Raw genomic sequence first — 14,869 nt, 5'->3', positions numbered from 1 at the left:
TATTTCCATACACATCAATGAAGGTGGTGTGGAGCCATCTATGCTCATGTCATTATCTTTCCCTCAATTCTCTGCTTTTTATTGATTTAAATTCCCTTAACTCTTACTCTCATTAAATGCATATCTAGAAGAAGTGTTAATAAGCAAGAAGTGTGTGTGTGCACGCAAGTGTGTTCAATGGTGTGCATATACGTGTGTGTGGATTAATTTTAAAGACTTGCAGCTGTTAGAAGGAAGCTCTTGAGTAACCCTGTAATTTCAGGGTACCGAATAGTTTAATGAATTCCTGCAGTTTTATTTTTCTTTCTTTTAAAGGAGTTAATGTAAGAATCTGAATAAATGTACTGTTATAACAGTTTCTTGACAGAATTTTTAAAGTTTATACATGCTTGCATTTATAAAAGAGGAGACCCAGAAAACCGCTTTGACCAGTGCAGGAAATATAGCCTTTATGTTCCCAAAGAGAACACCCACAGCAATGTGTAGAGGTAGTAGAGCAGCTTAAGAATTATGGTTTTGAAGCTGAAAGTTCAGAATCAGTTTAGGGAATTGTGGCATACCTAAGACTTTAAAACTCTTTATTTTGATCATATATTTCAGAGCTTATATTTTTCTCCTCTTAGATTTATCCAGTATAATGTACCTTTGATAAAACTGATTCTACAGAATGTGACTGAATCCCTGGCTTCTGAGGGAGTACTAGCAAGTTCATAATATTGGCTGCAAGTACAGAAAGGATATAAAACTCCTGGAAAACATCAGTGGGATTTAAACAATTCAGTACTAAACTGGGGGTCTGGGATTAATAGGTAAAATCCTGTTACTGAGATAGTATTATTTGCCAAGTTCAATAGTTCATTTAATTGAAAATTAATATCTATGATGTTTAAGAGGTAAGTCCATAAAGAATGGAGAAGGAAAGCTATTTCATCGTGGCAAATTTTTAAATGAGAATAATAGCCTAGGGTGCAAAAGCAAAGTATTTGTGTGGGAGGGGGAAAAGAAGACGTTTCAAATTTTGGTTCCTTGTGGGGTCTCTCTGGTTTACCTTCTGAGAGTAAGTCTCTCATTCCTCTCATATCAGGCCACCACCTCATATGTATATCCTATGATCTATCTCCAATGAGCTGTGGATCATTTCCTGAACACACGTTTCTTTTCATAGCACTCCTCCTTTGTATATGCTAATCCCTCTCTTGGAATGCTTTTCCCATTCTTGCCTGCCTGAAAAACCCCTCCTCATGTATCAGAGCCCAGTTCACATGTCCCCTCTTCCGTTAAATTTTCTTACCGATTGTAAGTAAACAGTAGAAGTTGCTATGATCTCTGTGCCTACGCCCCTCCATCACCTTCACCAAGCCCACCAGTGCCTACCACATTGTTTACAATGTTTGTCTTTTTCATGTCTGTCCCTACCAAACTGCATGTTCCTTGAGGACTGAACTGCATCTTATTCAGCTTTGCATCTCCAGTACCTTAAATAGTGCTTGGTCTGTAGTAGAAGCTCATATATGTTAAATGAATGAAGGAGTGAAGAAAACAATCCTATAATGTTAGATTTACCTCCATAACATAGAGTTAAATTAACTTGTCTAAGATAGGTGGACATATAACTGCATTTGTTTTATTCAGAAATAAAGAAACTTTGAGTGCTGCGCTGCTTCCTTTGGGAGATGGGCTTTCTAGAACAATGGAAAATTAGAGTTACAGATATTGTTCAAGGGTACTTGGGTACTTGACAATACTTTCTCCTTATAGATGAGAAATCCCTGTTTTATGCTGTTTGTATCAGGAACAGGATATTTGTATATAGTCCCTTCTAAAGAAGAATATAAATCATTTGTGTACGTTTTTCTGGATTGGATATGAAAAAAGACTGAGGACACTGACATAACTATTTTGCTTCGTTAACACTTACCGGAGCCTAAAAGGCTAACCTGGAAGCTCCAAAGGGGAGACAGAAAAACCACACTAAGAGTACTACTCCTGGGCTTCCCTGGTGGCGCAGTGGTTGAGAGTCCGCCTGCCGATGCAGGGGACACGGGTTCGCGCCCCGATCCGGGAGGATCCCACATGCCGCAGAGCGGCTGGGCCCGTGAGCCATGACCGCTGAGCCTGCGCGTCCGGAGCCTGTGCTCCGCAACGGGAGAGGCCACAACAGTGAGAGGCCGGCGTACCGCAAGAGTACTCCTGCAGCATCTTCTATAATGCTACGTAAAAGTGCTGCATAAATTAAGAATTCATAGTATGTGTACATGTATGGTCTTTCCCTGCCATCTGTGATCCACCTGCAGTGCTGCAAAGTATTTATACTGAATGCATTGATCACTCTCATCCATACTGCGCTTATCAAAATCATCCATACAACGAGGAATGTCCTTGATTTCACAGAAAAACTCTTCGGGTCTCCAGTTAAGTATTAATGGAAATGAACTTAATATGCACTTAATGTGTATCTGTAAATGAGCGTCCACTTCTGAGGTATTCACAAACATGTCTGTGGGCTGATTAAGAGGCTATTCTGAGTCAAAATAACACAGTTAACCCATGACCTAATTGATCTATCTGCTCACGAACTCATCCTCTTCACTGTTTCGCCCGTCCTTCTTTGTATGCTAGCTTCTCTTTCTAAAATTGGTTGCAATTTAAATGGAATGTTTCAGAATCTGCCTCTGCCTTGGAAAACTCTATCTATAGTAGCTAGTTATAGAGAATTATGTCAGCGCTTCTCAACTATTGTGCTAAGAAACATTTGTGTGTCTACAATTCCATGGTGTTATGCTGAGGTACTGATTTCTTCAATCCCCAGCGTAGCCAGAAAAAAACCCCTGGGCTGGTACCTCTGGCCACAAGCAATCCCAGACTTATATTCCAATCTGCTGTTTAAATGTGATCTTTTTTTTTTTTTTTTTTTTTTCTGGCCATCATGTGAAAAAATTCAAGAAGCATTGAATTATAGCATGTTGGTATAAAAATCCATGAGGCATACGTGCAAGAGAACTACAAAGAAGCTGAGAGTGTCATAGTATAGTGGCTGGGAGCCTGGACTTGATGTGCTGAGTGTGAGTTTGAATCCTTAGTCTGTTCTTTACTAGTTGTGTGGCAGTAGACAAATTACTTAGCTTCTCTATGCTTTACTTTTCTTATCTGCAAAATGGAGATAATAATGGAACCTAGCCTATTGGACTGAGAAGGTAAATTAATATAGCCAGAGTGCTTAGAACATGCCTGATATACAGTCAAGGCGATGAAAGTATTTACTATTATAATTTATTTTCTTGTTGAGAAATAAGCTCAATTATTGTAGAATTGGAAAGAAAGTTTGTCTCTAACACTTAGTATGCTATCATTAAGATGCATTCATCTCCAATACACTGTAAGCAAGTACAAATATTTATAGTTATTTATAAATAAGTACAATATATTTACAGTTATTCACGTAAAATCCATAGCGCTAAGGACTTCCCTTAAAAGTCTCATACTCTCATTGACATCACTGTGTAAGCAGAAATTGCTTATTCTGGATGAGTATTATAAAAGTTCAAAAAATTTTTTCTTGGGCCAGACTTATAACTAGATACATGGTAGAGAGGAAGAAACGCTGGTGAATAGCAACAGTCTGTTGGCTAGATAACTCAGCTCACCAGAGTGTTTTAGTGGAAAAAATTGGGGGAGCAAACAGGACACTGGAAGCTCCATCATTCCTACAAGGGCAGTCAGGTTGATGGATCAGAGCATTTGCTTGGGAAAAGAACATGGACTTTTATTTGATAGGTTAGTACAAGGTAGAGGTCCCAAACAGAGCTGAATTTGTGATTTAATTGACTCAAACTATAAAGTTTCATACCTAAAAATTGGCAAAATGTGATGGTTATAAGATTCTTTTTTAAACTATAGGTGGTGCATGTGTAGTTATTTTGATTTGTAGTTAAAATTGACAAGGATTTAATACTTCAATAGCATCTTCATTAGTAGTACCCAAAGAATTGCTGTATAGTTTGATACAGTTCAGGGATCTTTCTATCTATGCGATTATATGTTTGAGGAATACTAACAAAGATTTTTTTTCATTTCATACTATCAACTCAATGCTTCAGTTCACTTCTATCCAACACACATCCGATAACTGCTTCTTCCCTGAAAATTAAGTCTACCTATTAACTAACATTGTGATCAAACCATAAATTAATCATGCAGTTTATTCACAGCCCCCCCCCCCCCCCCGCAGTCATCCACCAGTAGCAACTTGGATGCCTCTGAGAGTGTGTTGACTATGGAAGTGCACAAAATGGCATCTTAATGACCTGAAAGAGCTAATACCCTTCTGTAAGTACCTTGCTAAATATCACAGAGTGACTTGGACGCTGGGGAAAGCTTGGCTTATTATTCCAACCTGCTGAGCTAAATCATTTGGGTTCTCTTTACTTGTTGTTGGCCTTTCTCTTTTCCTCCTGCTGCTCATGCATAAAGGATATTGATTTAAATAAAAGATACTGTAAACATTCACTTTGTTAGGGAAATCTGACTATGCAAGTATAATTTCAAAGGTCAGAGTTCTAGCAATGCTTGATTTACATTAATTTGTGCTTGAGGAAGATGCCTACTTGACTAAAAATAAATAAATAAAAAGAGAGAATTTGATTCACATATTGCTCCATGTTTTTCTATCATGTTCTCCCAGAGCTGATCAAAGAACAAAATCATATTTATCGGAAAATCTCACACTTGGGATCACTCAATGTAGTACAATAGATTAAACCTCTGGGAAAAATATATAGTCTGAATTTAAGTCTGAAAGAATTTGGGACCTCCATCCTGAAATGATTGCCATAGTGAAGTAAACGATCTGTATTTTTAAAGATTATTTTACAGCTTCTTCTATGACAACATACCTGTTTAATTACGTAAAGGTATATTCCATAAAGGTGTATCTTTACTGACACAGAAAAACTGAGAAAAACATTTTTAAAAGATGATTATATGCTCCATGTATTGCAAAAATGACAAATAATTTAACTCTTTTTCATACTCCAGTAGCAAATCTGCCTTTAAATGCCCTTACCTTTTATACATAAATTCACCTTTTAGTGCTGATTTGCTTATATTAAAATGTATTTCTATTAATAAGGTTAACAAATATTTTCTTAGAGTGCTGCTCTTCTTAAAGTATTTTCAGAATTGTTTATTTACCATTTGTTACTTTATTCTGTGTAGTCAAAAGATAAAAATGAATTAAAACTATGTAAGTTAATGACCAAATGCAGTTGACAATAGTGTCATAAGCATAAAATCCCACTATGTAATATCATGTATTTTTTTTTTAACTTGGGATTTTTTTTTTTTGGCCAGATTTGGTTCCAATTTGCAGATTTACCTCTTACTAGCTGAACTGTGAAAGGGAGGTAACAAGTACTACCTTATACATTGTTGAAGAAATTGCTGATAATAAAAATGATCATTTACTGATCATTTTATTGTGCTCACTCTCCCTGCAGGGTGTTAAGGATCATACTGTTCCTTTTCGTTCTTATGACAAACCTTTAAGGTAGGTAGCTAGGTTGTTAAATTTATTGATGAAGCACTGGAAGTTAAGAGAAGTTACGTAATATTCAAGATCACATACCTAACAAATTGCAGAAACAGGATTGGAATCTTGGTAGTCTGACTTACACACACAGAAAAAGCTGAACCACTGAAGTGCATTGTTCCTACCTATAGGGATATAGAAAATTATCTGGAATCTGATAGATTAATAGTTGATTACTTAAATATCATTATTGCTTTGATATTCAATAAAAGACATTTGAATGATCAGAATTCAAAATTAATACTGGAGGGGCTTCCCTGGTGGCGCAGTGGTTGGGAGTCCACCTGCCGATGCAGGGGACGCGGGTTCGTGCCCCAGTCCGGGGGGGATCCCGCATGCCGCGGAGCGGCTGGGCCCGTGGGCCATGGCCGCTGGACCTGCGAGTCCGGAGCCTGTCCTCCGCGGCTGGAGAGGCCACAGCGGTGAGAGGCCCGCGGACCGCAAAAAAAAAAAAAAAAAAAAAAAATTAATACTGGAGTTAATGAGTTTTTACTTGTCTTGGTGGTTGAAATTCTAGACCTACAATTGGCTTTGTTTATTGTTACATTGATTATCTTTGATGGCATGTACTTTTCTGTGCTTGAATTCTGACTTTAAGCCCAATACTTCCCTTCATTGTCAAATCCTCTGGAATTATACATCCTTTTGACAGATTTATAATCTTTCAATTATCAGATGCTAATACAGTATATAGAATCAATTTTATTTCTGTTTGAGGTATATGTGGGTCATTTATCCTTCCATGCCCCATAAGATTTCCTTAGGCTTCCTGTGCCTAGTTCATGAAACCTTCCATTCATTTGTATTATTCCCCACCCCAATTTACATCTCCACACTCTGCTGCTTCTTTTTCATTGACTCCATACTCCTTTCCCCCCATAAAACCCTTAGAGTACAGAATATACATAATATAATTTTTATATTGCTGTAATATTACTTTAGTATTTGCCTCTGTCTCCACATTTTGCTAAAATCCTCAATAACTTTTCCCACGGGAGGATATTAGAGCCCAGATAGTTCATATAAAATGTTTCCTGAATATTCTTAGTCATTATTCAGGTATTTGTAGTCATTTTGTTCCAAGGTGAGCATAACCTTTTGTTGTCTCATGTTATGGCTCATTTTTTCTTTATAAACGCCCAGTGTATTGTGCGCAGATATGGAATCATGATGAGGTTTTGTGAACTTGAGGTGTGGGTTGTTTTCAAAAGAGTGAAAGCTATTTTGTCCTAGGGATATTCCTGGTTATCCTTGTAAGAGTGAAATGAATGCTCATTGCTAGTTTTAGTGCTCCTTAAATTATTATACCTTGAATTTTTTCTGGAATAGAGGGGGCGAACAAAGGTCAAAAGACTACTTGTTTAATCTCTGTAATGACATATTCTGTTTGTATCCATTACACACTGAAAGTTTATTCATTAAAACACACACGTTTAAGAAACATAATTGGAACAAAATTTACTATATGTATCGATATATATCTGTCTGGGGTTATAAATACTTGTGTATACATAAACATACATTATATACATTTTCATATATATGTGTATATATATATATATATACAATCACATAAATTCTACAGGAATTATATTACTGTGTATTTTATATAAGAGAAAATATATTGTATATAATTCAGTTGAGTAGTTCCTTTCATTTAAAAGAACTAGATAGTTAACTATATTTTTATTTGGCTTCAATTATGTGGCTAATAGCTCTAGTTTTCCATTTCCCTGTGTGCATTTGTGTATATGTGCATCTGTGGAGTCAATTTATTTATGCAATAAAGCCTAATCATAAATAGCTTTTCTGTATCACCTTTTCAATTATATCAATGCAACAGAATATATTTTGAGGGTTCATTATGATACTGGGTAGTTCTCTCTCATTTTAAAAGCAAGAACCTGAAAAACGGATCTATGTCCCTCAGTATCACATATTTCTTAATTACTTACATTGAGCATTTGGGCTTAACTTTATCATTATCCCCATAGTTTAAAAATTATAACAAAGGCCCAAACAGAGTCACTGAACTCTAGAGTTGCAGTGAACCCTACGGGTTGTTAAATCCAGATTCTTCATTTTATATATTTTAAAAGGAACTTTGTGTATATATATATATATTTTTTATATAAAAATATAAAAAATTAGAACAAAATGCTTGACACTAAAGTGTTAGATTTTTTTAACTTTCAGAATTTTCTGTGACATTTTAAGGAGAAAGGAAAAATTATCTATTACTTAGTTTTAAGTTCCTCTTTACAATTTTATAACAGCATCACTCCTTGGGAAAGAATCTTCTAAAATGGCCTCAAGTAACCTCTACGGGATAATGGTTTATAAATACATTTTAGTTGGTTCAGTGGTAATTAGTGACACATGAGTGAAGAAGCATATTTTAAGTTCATGGATACTGAGCTTAGTGAATGATGTTTTGCTTTATAAGCGTCTGTTGGGGGCTGTTACGAATAATAATGAGGAAAGAACATATATTTGCATCTACAGTGAATGCCCCCCGGGGAAGCAAGGCCTTGAGAATCCACAGTGTCCAGGTACCACTGCCTGAGTGACATCTCAGACTACGCCCCCAGCACAGCAAATCTGCAATCAGTGTGTTGCTACAGGGATCATTACCTTTTTGACACCACTTTCATTGCTTCTTTCATTCTAAATTTCTCTGAGAATGAGTTTTATTCATTCTATAAGTATACTACAACTAGTCTTGACACTTTTTTGTCAGTAATTACAAAAGAATCAGTAGACTGGAATTTGGAGCAATTCAGATATTGTCTAACTCAAGTGTAACTCTAGCTTTTGGAGAGCTTCCTATATGAAATAGGACAAGCACACTTTCCTGCCTTGTACAGTAAGGACCAGAGAGAGCATCTGCTCCAAATCCCCTCATTTAGACAACCTTTGGACACCCTTTCTAAACCAACACCTTTCCCATCCTTCTCTATGTTCTTTCCCTGCTTATGTTCCTTCTAGCACACATCACTCCCTAACATACTATTTAATTATTAATACTCTCTCTCTATCATTTTCCAGTGGAATGTAAGCTTTATGAAAATAGGATTTTGTCTATTTTATTTACCTTTGTATCTTTAGTACTAGAACACTGGCTGACACATTATTGTCGGATGAATGAAGAATGATGAGATTATAAGTACTTTGAAGCTGCTTATATATATTCTCTTACAGGTTGACAATTCCAGGGCAGTGGATTTCAGCAGTTATCCCACTCTATGTGCTAGGCATTAGGATAAGTGAAGATGAATTAGAATTCCTGCCCACACAGAACTTACCAACTCATAGGACATTCTGTTAATCTGATTTTCTGGGGATGGGTTTTAAGACTGCATAACTAGAAGAGGTTCCTTTACCTACAGAGTAAGAGGCTGAATTTGGATGTCATGAAAGATACTTACCACAAATCCCATAAGAGAAGTACTTTTACGAGTTAAGCCATTGTTTGTATCAGCTGTTGTTGAATGCAAACATGTTAGCAAGGGGTGGTAATTTACTAATGCAATGGCACTTAATAATAACACATTTTCATTAAAATTTTTTTATTGAACCTACTCACTTCGAAGAGGCACAGGAGAAGATCAGGTTTGTGGAAGGCAGAGGCTAAGGGCTGAGAGAAGTCTAGGTGGAGCATAGTGTTTTGTTAGGAGTCTCAGTCTTACCAAGGAGGAGGACCTGGGTTAAGCAGCAGAAAACATGAGGCCAGAGCACCTGGTAGGCAGGCATTAAAGGGAAGGGAAGTCAGATAAAGAAGTGAGGTTTGCCAAAGAATAATATTTATGATTTAGGACTTTCCATAGAACTGTATGGTAAATTCAGATATTAGAAATCATCTAGGTCAACTCTGCATCTATTTTTTTTTTTGGCTGTGTTGGGTCTTCATTGCTGCGTGTGGGCTTTCTCTCCTTGTGGCGAGCGGGGGCTACTCTTCATGGTGCGTAGGCTTCTCATTGTGGTGGCTTCTCTTGTTGTGGAGCACGGTCTCTAGGCATGCGGGCTTCAGTAGTTGTAGCACGTAGGCTTAGTAGTTGCCAGCACGCAGGCCCTTGAGTGTGTGAGCTTCAGTAGTTGCAGTGCACGGGCTCTAGGGTGCATGGGCTTCAGTAGTTGTGGCTCACAGGCTTCGTTGCTCTGCAGCATGTGGGATCTTCCTGCACCAGGGATCAAACCTGTGTCCCCTGAATTGGCAGGTGGATTCTTTTTTTTTTTTTTTTTGCGGTACGTGGGCCTGTCACTGTTGTGGACTCTCCCGTTGCGGAGCACAGGCTCCGGACACACAGGCTCAGCGGCCATGGCTCACGGGCCCAGGCGCTCCGCGGCATGTGGGATCTTCCCGGACTGGGGCACGAATCCGTGTCCCCTGCATCGGCAGGCGGACTCTCAACCACTGCGCCACCAGGGAAGCCCAAGCAGGTGGATTCTTAACCACTGTGCCACCAGGGAAGTCCCTCTATTTTTAAATTTATTTTTTTTTATTGAATGAAAGGTTCTTTACATTCTATAGTGTTTTACAATTTTCAAAAGTTTCACACACATGATTTCATATAATCCCGTAATAACCCTTTTTTATCCCCTACTCCTATATTGCCCCTGCCCCTTCCCTTTCCACACTTTTAACCACTAGTTTGTTCTCTGTATCCGTGAGTCTGCTGTTTTGTTTTATTCACTAATTTGTTGTATATTTTTAGACTCCACATATAAGTGATATCATACAGGATTTGTCTTTCTCTGTCTGACTTCTTAATTCGACTTGGCAAAATTTCGTTCTTTTTTATAGCTGAGTAGTATTTCATTTTGTGTGTGTGTGTGTGTGTGTGTGTGTGTGTGTGTATACACCACACCACCTCTTCTTTATCCAGTCATCTGTTGATGGCCACTTTCGTTGCTTCCTTACCTTGGCAACTGTAAATAATGCTACTATGAACATTGAGGTGCAGGTATCTTTTTGAATTAAGGTTGCTGTTTTTGTCAGATATATATCCAGTACTGGAATTGGTGGGTTATATGGTAGTTCTATTTTTAGTTTTTTGAGAAACCGCCGTACTGTTTTCCATAGTGGCTGCACCAATTTACATTCCCACCAACAGTGTAGGAGGATTCCCTTTTCTCCACATCCTCGCCAACATTTGTTATTTGTGTTCTTTTGATGATAGCCATTCTGACAGGTGTGAGGTGATACGTCATTGTGGTTTTGATTTGCATTTCCCTGATGATTAACAATGTTGAGCATCTTTTCACGTGCCTGTTGGCCATCTGCATTTCCTCTTGGGAAAAATGTCTATTCAGTTCTTCTGTCTATTTTTTTTTTAAATCATACTGCATGGCGAATTTATTTTTATCTTGGCAAATTGTATTTTTAAAAATCCAAGTATATGCTGTATATTGAAATACACCTAAAATATAAAGACACAGAAAGGTTGAAAGTAAAAAGACAGAAAAAATATATACCCAGGAAATACAACCCCCCAAAAACTGGTGCCACAATATTAGTATCAGGCAAAGTACACTTTAAGATAAACACTATTAGGCACAATATGGTCACTACATTATGATGATATGAACAATCCATTAAGAAAGTATAAAAATTCTTAACCTGTATATATCTAATTATATTATCATTAAAAAGGTAAAAATGGAGAAAATTACAATAAGGGTAAATACATTCAAATAGGAGAGATGTAAACATACTTCTCTTCATATTTAAGATACTATGCAGACAAGAAATTAGTAAAGCATAAAAAATGTGAAAACAATTAATAGTCTTTCTCTACTGGTTCTGTCCATTTTTTAATCGAGTTTTTTTTTTTATTTTGAGTTGTATTATTTGTTTATATTTGTTGGATATTAACCCTTTATCAGTCATAATCATTTGAAAGTATCTTCTCTCATTCAGTAAGTTGTCTTTTCATTTTGGTGATGGTTTCCTTTGCTGTGTACAAGCTTGTAAGTTTAGTTTGGTCCCATTTGTTTATTCTTGCTTTTGTTTCCATTACTCTAGGAGATGGATCCAAAAACCTATTTCTGCAATTTATGTCAAGGAGTGTTCTGCGTATGTTTTTCTCTAGCAGTTTTATAGTATCTGATCTTCCATTTAGGTCTTTAATCCATTTTGAGTTTATTTTTGTATATGATGTTAGAAAATGTTTTATTTTCATTCTTTTACAAGTAGCTGTCCAGTTTTCCCAGCACCACTTATTAAAGAGACTGTCTTTTCTCCATTCTTGCCTTCTTTGTCATAGATTAATTAACCAAATGTGTGGGTTTATTTCTGGGCTTTCTATCCTGCTCCATTGAGCTATGTGTCTGTTTTTGTGCCAGTACTGTTTTGATTACTGTAGCTTTGTAGTATAGTCTGAAGCCAGGGAATATGATTCCTCCAGCTCTGTTAGTTTGGCTATTTGGGGTCTTTTGTGTTTCCATACAAATTTTAAAATTATTTGTTCTACTTCTATGAAAAATGCCATTGGTAATTTGATAGGGATTACACTGCATCTGTAGATTGCCTTGGATGTTATGGTCATTTTGACAGTATTAATTCTTCCAATCCAAGAACACAGTATATCTTTCCATCTGTTTGTGTCATCTTCATTTTCTTTCATTATTGTCTTATAGTTTTCTAAGTGCATGTCTTTATCCTCCTTAGGTAGGTTATTCCTAGGTATATTATTCTTTTTGATGGGATGGTAAATGGGATTGTTTCAACCCTGCATCTTAAATATGAAGAAAATAAGGTCTAGAGAAATATTTGGTGACTTACCTATGGTCAGTTGCTAGAACTGTGAGTATTTAATTGCTACGGTTTTATGACTGTTCAACAGCCACTTTTTTCTTTTGGTAGCAAACCCTGAGTTTGCTTAGGGATCTGCCTTCCTTATATCCCCAGCTCTTGTGGAATAGTGAGCCTCATTCCCAGATTCCAGGGGTGGAGTATGAGATGTCAGCCTAACCCAATCAGAATAAGCTATCTCCCTGGACACATTGAGGTCTCACTGTGACTCACACTATGTGACTCAAGTGACACATTGCTACTCCAAGTCTTTTCCTGGTCCCATGAGGAAGTGTTCTTTATTTCTAGTTGACTCAAACTTGAAAGATGAAAGACTAAAGCTGCTTCAGCCATCTTGTTGCCCCCAGGTAGAGCCTATCTGTGACTGGAGCCAAGGTTGAGGGCTTGGAGTTCAGGAGGAGGGAGGACTCAGAGCCTGGTGTCATTGTTGGAACCTCTGTACCAGGCAGTGCCTAGAACACAGCAATGCCTCCTGGACTTCCCAGTTTCCTGAGCCATTGAGCTCCTTTTTTTCCCCCCTTCTTTTTATACATGCTTGGACTAAAGGTTGGGTTTGTTTGTTTTTGCAATGCAAATGTCCTCACTGATACACTGGTGGATTTCCAGTTCAGTTCCTACTTGTTTGGTGTTTGAATGTGTTTCTTGAACTCTGACATAAGGGCAGTCACATAGGTGAGTGTGTCTGTTTGGTATAATTTGGTGGAACTAGTTTTAGTTCTAATGATACGACCTCCAAAATTTAGTATAGTATAGAGGTTAATAATACCAAGTTTAGAGTAGAAAACCAGGAACTCAAATCCCCTTTCTACTTCTAGGATCTTCAGTAATTTCCTGAAACTCACTTCTTTCTAGCTCTTTCAGACACACAGTAAAGATGATATTTATCCTTGCCTGGTGGGATCCTTGTGAAGATTAAGTGAGATTACATGCCTATAGCATGTAACAGAGCACAGCACATGGTAAACAGTCAGAAGTATGCTATGGTGATTAATATTATGTTAACAATTGTTTAGTCATTGCTAGCTAAATGACAAGTTGAAAGATTGTTTTTATTTGGGATCAGGGGCTTCCCTGGTGGTGCAGTGGATAAGAATCTGCCTGCCAGTGCAGGGGACACAGTTTTGATCCCTGGTCTGGGAAGATCCCACATGCCGTGGAGCCACTAAGCCCGTGTGCCACAACTACTGAGCCTGCACTCTAGAGCCTGTGAGCCACAACTACTGAGCCCATGTGCTGCAACTACTGAAGCCCATGCACCTAGAGCCCGTGCTCCGCAGCAAGAGAAACCACTGCAATAAGAAGCCCACGCACTGCAACAAAGAGTAGCTCCCGCTCTCCACAACTAAAGCCCATGCACAGTGACGAAGACCCAGCACAGCCATAAATAAAATCAATCAATCAATTAATTAAAAATTGGGATTAGAAGAATTGACTTTATTCTCTCCTTCAAAGATTTTATTTTTTAATTCTCATTCTGGTCCTTCTCCAATGTTGTAACCTTTATTTAGGCAATTTTTTTTAGGCTCTCATTTTCTCATATTGTTCTCAAAAGACCCTTTTGGGATTTTATGTCCATCCTTGATTTCCTTCTGCATGGCCAGGCTATTTAATGGACAGCCTGCCTGCTAATAAAACATGCTCAGAGAAACTGTGTCTATTCCATCTATTTTTATTTCCAACTTGTTCTTATACAATCTCTAACGATGCTACTTGCAAGTTTTATTTTCAGAGATCCCAATAATTGTTTTTTTTGCCTAATAAATACCATTTTATGCTTCTGAAGTATATGTTAGAACAGGTAGAAAAATAGATCTCTACTGTGTTTTCAGTTATGTTATCTTCACAAGGTAAAGTTAAAACTCCTTTTGCATTGATAGAACAATTTCATATATATATTTTTTGTATTTAAGGTTTATCCTCATTTTTTGGTAATTATATATTCGGGGGTTTGGAATTCTCTGGTTATGTGTTAACTATCTCTCATCACTTTGTGTTAGCATGTACCAAAAGCATGATTTTAAGTTAGAATGGACCACATGCTGAGGAGAATGGGATAACCTAGGCAGTGAGAATTTAATAAGTAGAGTAACCTGGGACTCTCCTTTATTCTCCTTACTGGGTGATTAATGAGAATCTGTGTATATAAGGTAATCCTAAGGCAAGATTTTCCAATTACTTTTCTTTTGTTCTACATAATAAAATTTTGTGTGTGTAACTGACGTTTTTTCATATCCCACCAAAACTCCAATAATGAAGAATTATTTTTTTATTTTTATTTTTTTATAAATTTATTTTATTTATTTTTGGTTGTGTTTGGGTCTTCATTGCTGCGTGCAGGCTTTCTCTAGTTGTGGCGAGCAGGGGGTACTCTTAGTGGTGGCACGCACGGGCTTCTCATCACGGTGGCTTCTCTTGTTGCGGAGCATGGGCTCTAGGCGAGCAGGCTCAGTAGTTGTGGCTCCCGGACT

The sequence above is a fragment of the Delphinus delphis genome, chromosome 3 (assembly GCF_949987515.2).
Source record: "Delphinus delphis chromosome 3, mDelDel1.2, whole genome shotgun sequence".
Taxonomy (NCBI): domain Eukaryota; kingdom Metazoa; phylum Chordata; class Mammalia; order Artiodactyla; family Delphinidae; genus Delphinus; species Delphinus delphis.
The sequence above is the reverse complement of the archived record's forward strand: the minus strand, read 5'-3'. Positions refer to the sequence as shown.